We start from the raw sequence: 13,939 nt of genomic DNA on the forward strand, positions 1-13,939 counted from the left end.
GCCGAGGATGTGAGAGTAAGATTCTTGGCTTTTGTTTTGCACTGAGTAGCCCCCAAGTAATACCTTACTGATTTCTTTTCTTGTTTTATCAGGATGGTCCCACTGAGTTTGTGCCACCCCGTATGTCCATCCACTACCAGGGGATGTACGGGCCGATCGAGGAGATGATTTCTCCATCTCCTGAGGATGAGCGCTTCGTGGAGCGGTCGATTCCTCGTCATCAGACTAGAGTAAGTCTAGCTCTAATCTAGAATCTTGTATTTAGTTATCATGCATTTTTACTGACTTAACTTTCCTTGACAGTTCTCACGCGAGGTAGTTTCGGCTATGGCATGATTCATAGATGCCTTCCGGAGCCAACTCGTCCGGATGAGGAACGCAGCTACCTGTCGTCGAGACGACGCTGTCCGAGAGGTAACTTTTCTTTACTTATTGTTTCTGCACTATGCTTCAATTTTCACCTTGTTTCTAATTTATTTCTTTTTGCAGGGTCAGCCGATTGCTTCTCACACCCGTACGAGGCCTGAGGGGCGAAGAGAGCCGGCGAGGTCTAGCTCGAGACGTCGTCGCACTTCGTTAGGAGGTAGAGGTGGTCGTTCCGAGGCTGCTTGAGCCGACGTTGCTGAGGGCTCAGGGTCTTCTTCTGAGGAGGTTCCGGCTGCACCGTTAGGAGAGGCTACCTCGGCTTTCACAGGTGGTGGGATGTACGAGGTTGGCTCATCACCGCAGCAGCCTCCGCGGTCTCAGCCTCAGGTTGGCCTTGACTGGAGCGGTCCTGTTTTGAGTTTCCCTCCTCCTACGGAGACTAGAACTGGTGCTGAGGCTGGAGCTGGTGGAGAGGTGACTCCTCGGACGGCGCAGTTTTATGGCATGATGGGCCTACGTCCTCTGGCGCCGTAGTTTATTTCTGTATATGCAATTTTTTTTGACTTTTTATAGAACTTTGCCTTTGACTTGTTATTTAGACACTTTATTCTGTAAATCTATTATTATGTATTATTATTATGTTAGTGCGTGCAAATGTGATAACAATTTTGCGCAAAAATTCTGTCATTTTTATTATTGATGGAGGGTATTATCCGACTCTCTCCCCAAAAGGAAAAAATAAAAAGGGAAAATAAAACGGAGAGAAAGGCTGATTTTTGAATAAAAAAATCCAAAAAAAAGAATAAACAATTAACTAAACATAATTGCTATATTTAATTAATTAAGAAAATGATAGAAAGATATTTAGAAGAAATTGAAACGGGGCCATAAAGTCATTAACCGACTCCAATTTAATATCAAAACGCAAACTGAGCACGCGCGGCTGTCCTGTTGACTTGGCGCCAGCTGACGTCAGCCTGTGGCGCGTGGCGCCAGGCGCTATTTCTAGCGTGTGGCGCCAAGAGAAGATGGGTGACGCCAATTTCGGGTGTGTGACGCCAATTAACGCTGACTACGTATTCAAGTCAGGTTGAAATTCCTCGCAATTTGTGCATAAATAGCCCCCTGCTCAGTCGATTATTCACATAATTCCAGCGAAAAAAAATTATTCTTCTCTTTAGAAAAAATAGTAATCATGTCTTTAGCCACTAAAACCTTCACCCAATATGGCATTAAAGGGGTAGATCTAGACATAGACTTCATTCATACCGCTTTAGAATATTGGAACATTGACACACATTGTTTTAGAATAGGGTATGATGAAATTAGCCCTTTGCCAGAGTAATTTGGTGCTATTTTAGGCTTCCCTGCAATAGACTTGGTGGTGATCCCTTGAGCGCTTCTTTAATTTGAAGGAAAGGGATTTATCAAAGATAGTGAATGGCAACGTGGTGAACTTAAAGGAATTCGCACGCTATTATTTTGATAAACCGCTTTCTGAATCTCTTCACATATATAGAAGAAGGGCGTTCTTATTCTGCATGCTTAATCAATATTGTCTTAGTAGTGGTAAAATTAATGAGGGTCGATCAATTATAACCACTGTGCTAGAACAAATTGAATCAGGGAGAAATTCGATGCCTTTAATAGTTGGAGAGACTATGATTGGTCTAGATGAGTTGAAAAGGGACCCAAAAGCACCTCTTCGCGGTTCTCCAATTTTATTACAGGTAGAAAAATAATATTTTTAATTACAGAAATTAAAAAAAATATATATATTTTTTTGTATTGTAGTATTGATTTAATTTTTTTTTTTTAATTTTTTTTTTTTTTTTTCAGATGTGGTTAATGGAAAGGCTAGGGTTAATTAGCCCTCCGGACGACGTTGAAAGTTATACGCCCACTTGCTTTGTAAGAAGAAAGAAGTGCATCCCTAAAATTGGGCGCCATGGATAGAAGAAAGTCTTTGAATCACGTGACTTTGCTATCAAGTGGGTCATCCCGTGGTGGAAAATAAAAAGGATGGTTGGTGTTAACAAGCAACCTTTCTGCCGTCTTCCAAGCTTGTCTCTCATGACATATTATTATCCCTGCAGAGTAAAGAGACAATATGGCTTGCTTCAAAATATTCCTTCCGGGGATCTTCGTCCTCCCTATGAGTATCCCATATCTCAAGAAGTAGATAAATTTGACACGTACTGGAGCGCTAGACCTTTATGGGAAGTGATTACCCAAAAGGTTCCCCCTTCTTTGCCTAATGATGTAAAGAAGTGGTTGCTGAAGAAGTCTTCAATTGATCAGGGTAGGACTGATGTGAAGAATCATCTAGGTGACAGGGTGACACCGGCCAAGGAACTCTTAGGTGCAAGAATTGAGTTCAAGACACCTATAATGCCTAAGAAGAAGAATTCTACTAAAGACAAGGGGAAAAGGAAAGCTACCACTACAGACAAAAAGGTTTGGGTGGAAAAGAAGCATGGGGTGCTAGCGGAAGGGGAAACAATCCATTCTAAGATTGAATGTAGGTCCTCTAAAGGATGCCTACTAGCCAAAGTAATGGATGAAGAGGAGGAGGCAGAAAAGAATTGGAAAAGAGCAAAGAAGGAGAAGAAAGATTAGAACATTGCTTAGCTTTCGATTTATCAGATTCTTAGTTTTTATTTAAAGTTAAATTATTTCAGCTTTATTTAAATTCCATTAACAATGCAATTTTATTTTATTAATGAAATTTCAGCTTTCAATTAAATTGTTACTTTAAATTTGTTTTATTAAAGCAATGAAAAACCGAAATTGATTTTCCAGAAATTCTTCGCGTACGGAAGTCGAAAATTTTCCAAAAAACACCGAAATTCGCCCAGATTTTACTACTGAATTGGCGTCAATAATTGCAAATTGGCGCCGGATATTAAGGTCTGGCGCCAGACGCCAATACTGTCGTCTGGCGCTAATGGCCTTTTTCTGGCGCCAGGCTCTGTTCTGCAACGCCAGTTGTTTTTCCGACTTTTGTTGACTTTTTGTTGATTCTGGAATACGGAGATGTCGAAAAATAAAGTGGCCGCACCCGTAATGGGTTGCCTATGTATCCTTTCCTAAGGAATCAGGCCGAACGTAGCTCTCTTGAGTGTCCTACTCAAGTAATTATGGGTAGTATTTTTTAAGTTGGTCAAGATTGGTCATGTTTGAAAATTCATTGCCATCCATGTCAGTTAATTTTGCTGCACCACCTGACAGGATTGTTTTGACAATGTAGGGGCCAGACCAATTAGGTCTAAACTTTCCCCTTGGATCTAAAACATTTTTCCTTAGTGCCTTTAATACCAAATCTCCTATTTTGATATTTCTTGTCTTGACCTTCTTATTAAAATGTCTAGCCATAAGAGTTTGATAACACTGAGTGTGATGTAGAGCTTCTAGTCGTTTTTCATCGAGTAGGATCAATTCTTCATATCGTGTCCTAGTCCATTCGACTTCATCGAGTTTACTTTCTAGCGCAATACGTAGAGAGGGTATTTCTAGTTCGACAGGTTGTACGACATCCATTCCATATACCAAAGAAAATGGTGTATTTCCTGTTGACGTACGGATTGACGTGCGATAACCCCACAATGCAAAGTGAAGCTTGTCAGGTCAATCCTTGTAATTTTCTGTCATTTTCTCGATGATAGTCTTTAAATTTTTATTAGCTGCCTCGACTGCTCCGTTTTCTTGAGGTCTATAAGGGGACGAATGATGATGTTGGATACCATATTTATGTAGCAATTCTTCACATTCGGCTTGAAAGTGAGTTCCATTGTCACTTATCATTTCATGTGGGACTCCATATCGACAAATGATATTTCTCTCGATAAAAAGTGCTACATGTCTTGCGGTGAGTTTAGCATATGATTGTGCTTCAACCCACTTCGTAAAGTAATCAATCGCTACTACAATAAATTCATGACCTCCTGTCCCTGGAGGATCGATCTTTCCAATTAGTTCAATTCCCCATGTAGAGAATGGCCATGGTGATGTGTAGGTGTAGAGCAAAGATGGTGGAACGTGTTGTAAATTGGCATAAATTTGACACTTAGGGCATCTTTTTACATATTGATGGCAATCCCTATTCATGGTAGTCCAATAATACCCTTCTCGCATTATTTTCTGGACTAACATTTTGCCATTTATATGAGTTCCACAGATTCCTTCGTGGACCATTCTCATTATTCTTTGTGCATCCACCTTCCCTACGCATAGGAGAGCTCGGCCTTTAGGTACCCTTTTATGTAGCTCATTGTCTATGAGTACATATTGAGAAGCCAAAAGTCTCAAGGCTCGTTTTGCTCTTTTGTCAGCATGAGGAGGGTATTCTCCATTGGTGACATAGTTGAGAATGTCTGTGTACCATGGTTCTTCTTCTCGTTCTTCATCTTCGTCTCGAACTGGGTTGTCGTCTTCTATAGCCTGTATATATGCTGGTTTGTGCCTTTTTTCAATAATTAGAGGCATTTGTTCGATATCCGTGGGAATCCTAACCATTGAGGCTAGTCTTTCCAAGGCATCAGCAAATTGATTTTCTTCTCTAGGTAGATATGTGTATTCTACCTTTTCTAATTGATCGGTAAGAGTTTCCAGATAAGTTTGGTAAGGGGCTAGGCTTTCACTCCTAACTTTCCACCTTTTAGATATTTGATTGATGATTAGAGAGGAATCTCCGAATATCCTTAACTTCTTTACTCCCAATGCCAGGGCTGTTTCAAGGCCTACCACACATGCTTCATATTCAGCAGCATTGTTGGTAACGTCGAAATCAAGCTTTATTGAGATTGGGACGTGTTCTTCTTTAGGTGATACTAGTAGCACTCCGACACCACATCCCTTTTGGTTTGAGGCTCCGTCAAAGTACAAGGTCCAAGTATCATCTTCGGTGACCATCAAATCTTCATCTGGAAATTCACTGTCCTGTATTGGTGTCGAGTCTTCTATTGGAAAGTCTGCTAGAAAGTCTGACACCACGGATCCTTTAATAGCTTTTTGTGGCATAAACTGTACATTGAACTGGGCTAAGTTGACTATCCATCTTGAAATACGTCCATTGAGCGTTGATTTCTCGAACAAGTATTTGAGTGGATCCAATCGAGATACAACGAAAACAATATGCACCAACATGTAATGTCTCAACTTAGTTGTGGCCCACACCAAAGCGAGGCACAATTTCTTGAGTGGTGTATAGCGTGTTTCGTATTCGAGCATCTTCTTACTTAAGTAATAGATTGCGTTCTCCTTGTTTTCTACCTCTTGTGCTAGCATGGCTCCCATTGTCTCTTTGGTAACCGTCAAATATAACCTAAGAGGTATTCCGGGAAGTGCTGGCGCTAATACGGGAGGATTTGCGAGATAGGCTTTGATCCGGTCAAAGGATTTTTGACACTCGTCATCCCATATTACTGGTATATTCTTCTTGAGCTTTTTGAAGATTGGTTCACATATCGTTGTTAATTTTGATATGAACCTACTTATGTATTGTAACCGGCCAATGAATCCTCGAATCTGTTTCTCGGTCTTGGGCGGTGGCATTGACATGATTGCTTTAATCTTGGTTGGATCTATCTCTATTCCTCTAAAGCTTATGACGTATCCCAGGAGCTTGCCCGAGGTTACTCCAAAAGCGCATTTTGAGGGATTTAACCTCATATTATATTTTCTTAGCCTTTCGAAAAATTTCCTTAAGGCTACTTGATGGCCTGGACGGTCTTTTGATTTTACAATCATGTCGTCTACATATACCTCGACTTCTTTGTGCATCATGTCATGGAGCAAGGCAGTTGCTGCACGTTGGTAAGTAGCACCTGCGTTTTTCAACCCAAATGGCATTACCGTGTAACAGTAAGTGCCCCATGGTGTGATAAAATTTGTTTTCTCCATGTCTTCTTCCGCCATGAGAATCTGATTGTACCCTGCGTATCCATCCATGAATGAGAGGAGCGCGTGATTTGCCGTGTTGTCTACCAGAATATCGATGTGTGGCAAAGGGAAGTCGTCCTTTGGACTTGCCTTATTTAGATCTCGATAGTCGACACACATCCTTACTCTTCCATCTTTCTTTGGTACTGGGACGACGTTAGCGACCCATTCGGGGTATTTGGATACCTTGATGAAACCTGCAGTTATTTGTTTTTGAACTTCTTCTTTTATTTTAAGTGCCACGTCGGGTTTCATTCGACGTAGCTTTTTCTTTACAGGTTTCATTCCTGGCATTAATGGTATAGTGTGTTGAGCTATTTCTCTGTTAATGCCTGGCATATCTTCATATGACCAAGCAAATACATCGATAAATTCTTTAAGCAAGTTAATTAAATCAGTTCTTTCTTGTTTATTCAATGTTAGTCCGATTTTAACTTCTCTTTTATGAGTTGAATCATTTGAGATGTCAACTGTTTCAGTCTCTTCAATTACTGGTGTTTTCTTTTCAAGTTTTTCCATTGCTTTAATAATTTCTTTATCTTTTTCATCGTTAGCTAAGCAATATTTGTCATCTTAAGTTAGGGAAGAATACGAGAAGTAAGGAGAATGAGCGATATTATTATACTCTGAGATCATTACATCAAAGAGTGATATGTCCTCAGAGACTGGATCACTAATTATCCTAGGAGAAGAAACAGGAAGAGAAGGTGTTATAACTAAAGACTTAGAAGATTCTAAAGGGAAAGACTCTGACTCAGACTCTGACTCTGACGATTCTTCAAACATTGGCCCTTGTCCTGTCGTGATTGATATCTTCCTCCCACTTGGAGTAATCACCTTGATAGTCTTGCGCCACCCTTGCAGTAATCCTTCAGCTGGAGTAATTAGCTTCGAGGGATCGAAGTTTTCGCTTTGTAGGACCGTTTGAATGAGTGAGGAGTTGTCTTCCTCATAAACTGACTCATTCTTTACTCGCCCAAACAGTAATCCCATGACGTTAAAGTCAAAGCATGGAGGTGCTTTCTCCTTATGGACGGGAATTGGGATTTCATCAAGAAAATCTCGAATCGTGGTTGTCGTATGCCATTTACAACAAATGGTTCAGGAAATTCATAGCATGGATAGTCCTCTCCTTCTTTTATAAACTTACCATTAAGCGTAAGAGGGTACTGATCCATTGGAATTGCTTTCTTTTGAATGCGAGCGTCCCTACGTGCTTTCAATTTGTCCTGGGCTCGCTTGAGATCTTTCTGAGTCGGTTCGAAACCAAGTCCGAAAGTATCTAGTTTAGGGAGACCAGGTGACTCTATCGATTTTGCTATCCCCTTCTTCTTTCCTAAGGTCATCCCAGGGAAGTGTCCTTGTTTTTTCAGCATAGTGTTGATAATCATGTTAGAATGGGGGTCGTGGCAAAGAGATGTCCTTTCATCCTCTTGGATTAAGGAGACTTCTTCGTTAAAGCCCCATAGGTCTTCATCATCTTCGTCGTGCTCCACGTTGATAATTGGATTCTCTATTGACTTGATCCTCATTGGTGAAGCATCAATGGTGATGGGGATTCCTCCAACTATGGCTTTCACTTGTTGGTGGAGAGATGAAGGGACGGCCTTCAGATCATGGAGCCAAGGGCGTCCTAACAACAGATTGAATGAGGCTTTGATGTCTACCACTTGAAAAGTAGTAGCATGTTCTTATTGCTCCTGCCGTCACATTTAGGGTTATTTTGCCAAGAGCTTGACGTCGAGTATTATCGTAAGCTCTTATTCCTTGTGTAGACGGAGTTAAATCCTCATTCTTTATGCCGAGCATCCTCGCAGTCCTAAGTGGACAGACGTTAATAGCCGATCCATTGTCTACAAGTGTCATGGGAACATTCATTCTCTTGCAGATTACTGTGAGGTTTAACGCTTTGTAGTGCTTGTTACCTTCCGGGGGTAAATCTTTGTCAAAGAAGGTGATTATATTAATTGGACTAGGGAGATCACTCGTGAGGAAGTTAACTAGTCCCTCAGGAGTGGTGTCAGAATCGGTCCCGATTTTATCCAAGGCATTCATCACAGCCAACCTATGTTCTCGAGATGTTGCTAGAAGCTTCCATACATTCATCTCAAATTTTGTCTTCTTGAATTGTTTAACAATGTCATTGTCCTCGATGATAGGTATGGGGACTTGTTGTACGGTAGGCATGGGTTGCGTTGAAACAGAAGGTTGTATTCTCCCGGATCTTGTGAGGACGTCTATTGATGTATCTTCTTCAGCCCAAATATCGTCTGTGGTGTATGATATGGAAGGTGAAGGTTCTAATATGTCATTTAGATAGACGTCTTCTTCATCACTGTCCCATACTCCATTAACATTTATATCCTCTTCTTGTTGAACTTGGACTAATTCCTTTCTATCAATCATTTTCTGCACCAAATCCTTGAATTTGAAGCAGTTTTCTATGGTGTTTCCTCCTGATTGATGGTATTGACAGTAATATCTATCTGTCCTTTTTAATGATTCAAATGTTCTCGGTTCGAGAGGTTTGACCTTGCCACTCTTGGAGAGCATTTTAAACATTTGTGCATACGGGATCCCAATTGGAGTATAAATTTTATTACTCTTCTTGGGTCTTCCGGTGACTTGTAAGGGAAAGTATTTTTCCTTATAACTCGTTTTTACTGGTGTGAATTCTCTCTTAGGTTCTTGATCATATTCCTTGCGAAGTTCATTCAGAATTTTGAGGGTTTCATGTAACAGTTGTGATGTCTCCCTCAGATATAGTGTGAGTATTCGTATCTCTACCTCATTTTCTAGTTCTGGAGGATTATCCTCGACATCGAAAAAGATCTCTTCTTCTTCTTCTTCGGTCATTTTGACAGGTTTAATGAGAGATGAGGGGTTGACTTCGCTTTCTTCATCGGAGATAACCAATGTGTGAGCTAGAGGTGCATTATCAATACTCGGTTTCTTACTGGCAGGAGGCAACGACAGCTTATTACTGTCAATCGGGTCTTGGATAGCTTCTTTAAGTTTCCAACAGCTTTCAGTAGAATGGCCCCTACCTTGATGATACTTGCAATGTGCATTGGGGTTCCAATTAGGCGACCTTTTCTCGACTGGTGGATCTCCAAATGGTCCAATGGGAGTTATAAGACCTTTTGCATTCAGCCGATCAAACGCGTTGTCATAACTCATGCCAATAGGAGTGAAGTTTCTCCTAAACAGTTTCTTTTGTCCTTGGTTGTTCATGGCAAGGACTTCTCCTAGATTAAAGGTGCTAACATTATTTGAGTGGGCGGTTTTGGAAGAAGAAGGATTGTCGTTCTTCTTTCCTTTCCAGTCATTGTTGGAGTTATTGTTAGCAGCTTTAGATTTAGCTAAGTCATCTTCAATATTAATCCCAATATCATAAACAGCCTTAAAGGTATGAAGGTTATTTTGATATTTAAGATGTTTTGAATATTTTTCTTGGAGATTTTTAATGAACAATCTCACGGACTCTTTTTCACTTGGTACCTCAATCATTTTAGCTGAGGTTTCTCTCCATTTGTTAAAGAAAGATGTGAAGCCTTCATTCTCCTTCTGCTTGAGAATTTCAAGTTCTCTATGGTCAGTTTCGACTTGAACGTTGCACTTGTACCTATCAACGAAAGCGTTTTTTATGGATTCCCAGGTAAAGGTCTTTTCTTTTTCAAGAGAAAAGAACCATTGTTGGCAAACGGTCTCGAGAGATAGCGAGAACAGAGAAGGGAAAATTTTCTTATCGATACCCTTGATACTCATTATTGTTTCAAATGCTCTTAGATGGAAGTAGGGGTTGTCGATTGCCCTAAACTTTGGGATGTCGTTGGCACTGAACTTCTGCGGAAGAAGATCCTTATCCAGCGAGACCCCTTGGGATGTGAGTTCTTGAAACTTGTAGTCGCTGGACAGCTTGCTTAGGCTTTCTTGCATGAGGTCCATCTGTTGTTGCTTCGCGGGATCCTCGATCTTAAGTGCAAGAAGCTTTAGTGTCTCAGTTACAGTAGCCAATTGGTTCTTGAGATCGTTAACTTCTTCCTGAGTTGCCATTATAACTCTTGCTTTCCTCTTGCGGGCTATAGGTTTGTCGAAAAGTTGGACTTGTACAAAGAGGTTATCTTTGATTAATCGTCCTTCCTTTATTGACCACGCGCTGTAGATTAAGCCAATTTGTGTTTTAATTACTTGACTCGAATCAGTTTGACTCTATGGCTTTTGTTTAAATAAAAGAAAAAAGTATGCATATTTTTGGGGAGGAATAATGTACATGTGTTTAGGGAACTTAAGTACTATTATTTATTGGAGGATTGATATCCGACTTACCCCCCTAAAAAAATGACGAAAAATAACGCGCGCACACAAGACTCCCTTAATCATGGTCAAGATATGTGTAATAGTGTGTGTATTGAGTGTAAGTGACATGTTTGGACTCTTGTGTAAGACCATGGGACTTAGTGCCTAAACTCGAATATTGATTCAATTAAGCAGAATTAACCGAATTAAACAGGAAACTGAATAATTAGACATTAGGTGATGACTCGACAAATAATCCGAACTATCGGCCAAGCGACAGAACTGGCGTCACAATATGGTGGTTGGCGCCAGACTTTTTAGTAAATGTCTGGCGCTACACACCATACAGTGGCGCTACAGCCCAAATTTTGGCACCAACATTGGAGCCTCAGTCTGGGACTGTTTTCGATATTATTAGTCAACTTGGGTATGCCTAAAGTCGTACTAGGTCAATTCCGATTAAAAGAAGAAAAAAAAATTTATTGACTCGAATTAATTAATTAGGCAAAGTTCTTTAAGTCATTAATTATAATCTCAACACAAATCAACAAACGGTTAGGAGGAGCATAGAAAATATATGCACAACAAATAATGCACAATTAGTCAAGTAGGCACAATATGATGCAATGAGTTCGCAACCTAACCATGGCGCTAGTTCTCTAAAGTTCGGGATATGGTTTAGTCAAACAGGGTCCATGGTTAATTGTTCAGATGCACCGCGTAGAAGCCTAACCGTGAAGGGTTAACGCGTGTGGATAGAACACCGCGAGTTTTTAAGGAACTTGTAAACCGTTCACGAGGTGAAGGTTACACCCCTTAACGATCCAAGAGATCATCAACTCCATAAGGTCATGAACCAAATAAGGGTTCGGGGATGAAGGTACAAATCCAACCTAAAAGAGATTGAATCTGCCCTAATAATAGGCCTCTACTTTATTCTGATCGTATTCATGTGCGCTTTCTGACTAACATGCAATCAATAGGATTAACCCTAAACCAATTTAATCTATGTTAGTTGAATTTAATGCACAAATAAACTATTATGGGCGATCACTTGAAATTATAATCACAATTAACCTAACAAGATTATTAATTATCTTATCAAGCGTGATTGCAAATACCAATTCCCTTTAACCTGCAATAAAAGGTGATCAAGCAATAACAATATACAATAATATGCATATCAAGCAACATAATAAATAATCATCATCAATCATAATCATAAATATTAGAAAGAACATAGGAAGCATCATACTTTTAATCATATTTGATATTAAAAACACCCTAGACATGATACTAGGAATAAAAATAACAATCTAAACATGATGTCTACATCATAAAATCAATAAAAAATACTTACTTGGATGCCTCGTACCTCTTTCTAATTACAAAATACACACGTTAGTAACTTCAAGGAAAATAATAAACAAAACAATTAAATTAAATAATTGAAAGAGAGATTTGGGACCAAACCCTCAGAAATTAAAACCTTTCACGTCTAGGGCGAAGGCAACTTCGAATATGGCTAGGTGTATCAAGATCTTGTGAATGCGGAATTTTGTATGAAAAAGCAAGAAAGAAAGAATGTTAAAAGATTAATGTTATTGAGAATTGATGAAAGAAAGATGATGAATAAAGAGAATTGGAGAATGTTGATGATTGTTGTAGATTGTTGTAGATTGTAGATTGTAGATGAATCCATGAAAACAGAGTTTTCTGATACGATATTTACAAAGAAAATCGGCTAAAAAAGATAATTTATCAAAACAGAGCCTGAAGATCACAGAACCAAATTGGCGCCAGCCCTGGCTCATTAGCGCCAGGACCAGTGGCTAGCGTGAGGCGCATTTGGCTGGCGTCTGGCGCCAATCCTGGTTCCAGGCGCCAAGGCCTGGGGTTGGACGCAAAGTTGTTACTTAAAGCCCACTCGGGATCAAGGAGACCTAAAGGAAGACCATAAACACGAACCCACAACCTAGTCATGTCAAAATTAACCGAAGCAGGCACAGTGAATCTATTACACCTACGAACATTGCAAATTCTACCATCCAAAACAAAGGTGTTTTGCTCAAGTAAAGCCTCTACGTCCGCGTCGTGAGAGCATGCAAAAATAAAGTAACAACTAGTACAATGGATAACAATATTACCTCGTGTGAGCCATTGAGTATCGACCATTTGTTGAACGATTGTACGACTTGGAGGATTGGGCCCAAAGAATCGCCCAATAACCGCTTTGCTCCAATCGATATTAGTAAGATAGTGCTCCAAAGGTTCGGTTAAATACACTCCCATTCGATATACGGTCCAATAATTTGTATGCGCCATTAATTACTTGACCACAAAGGTAGAATCTTGTTTGTTTTGTAATTAATAAAGAAGGTGAAAGAGAAAGAAGTCGCACAGAAGAACTTTGAGGAAAAGAGTTGAGTAAAAGAGGAGGTTGAAATTTGTTTAGGTAAAAATCAAATTAATCCTCACAAAGATAGTAGGCCACTGATGTTATTTGCATGAACACCACGTGGAGAATCAGTAGAAAAAAAGAGGTGATCAAGCTTCAAAGTGGGATAAGAACAAAGGTGTAAGCACTAAGAAAGCTCGTGAGAAGGATATTTGGATTAAAAATCCTTAAAAAGTAGTGATTGGCTAGTAAAACCAGCAGCTTAGAACTAGAATACTCGAAAAACAACAACAAAGGAATGAAATATTGATGTCACTGACGGATTAGAGATAAAATACTCAAGAACATGGAATAAACCCTAGAAACCCTAGGCAAAGACTCAAAAATTTTGAGAGAGAAAGTGACCTGTGTGCTTACATCAAAAGTTATACTTGTTTCAACTTTCTTGGCTATATACAGTAGTGTTTCAAAAAATTTGCAACATGGATGAAAAATTAAAAAATCTTTAGGGGCCGTTTGGTTGGGGTTAATAATCAAAGGGAAAGGGAATGAATATGCCTCATTCCCTTTGTTGCTGTTTGTTTGTCATTTTTTTCATTCCCTTTACCCATTTTTATTTTTGACTTTACCCAAAATCCTTCTATCTTAATTCCCCACCCCCCCCATCCTTTTCCATTCCCTTTCCTAAGCCACTACCTCACCCACCAGCCACTACCTCACCCGCTTACCCCCACCGCACAACCACCTCGCCGGAGCTCGCCTAGTCCTCGCCGGGTGTCGCTGGAGCTCGCCCAATCCTCGCCGGCAGGTGCCGCACCTTCCCATCTCCAAATCAGAACTCGTCGCACCTCCCTCTAAAGAATTCTCCCTTCCCGGAAAAACTTAATTAACTCACCCACGAAAACCCATCCTCGTCCCCTTAAAACCGCCGGCCGT

The sequence above is a fragment of the Chenopodium quinoa genome, unplaced genomic scaffold (assembly GCF_001683475.1).
Source record: "Chenopodium quinoa cultivar QQ74 unplaced genomic scaffold, ASM168347v1, whole genome shotgun sequence".
Classification (NCBI taxonomy): domain Eukaryota; kingdom Viridiplantae; phylum Streptophyta; class Magnoliopsida; order Caryophyllales; family Amaranthaceae; genus Chenopodium; species Chenopodium quinoa.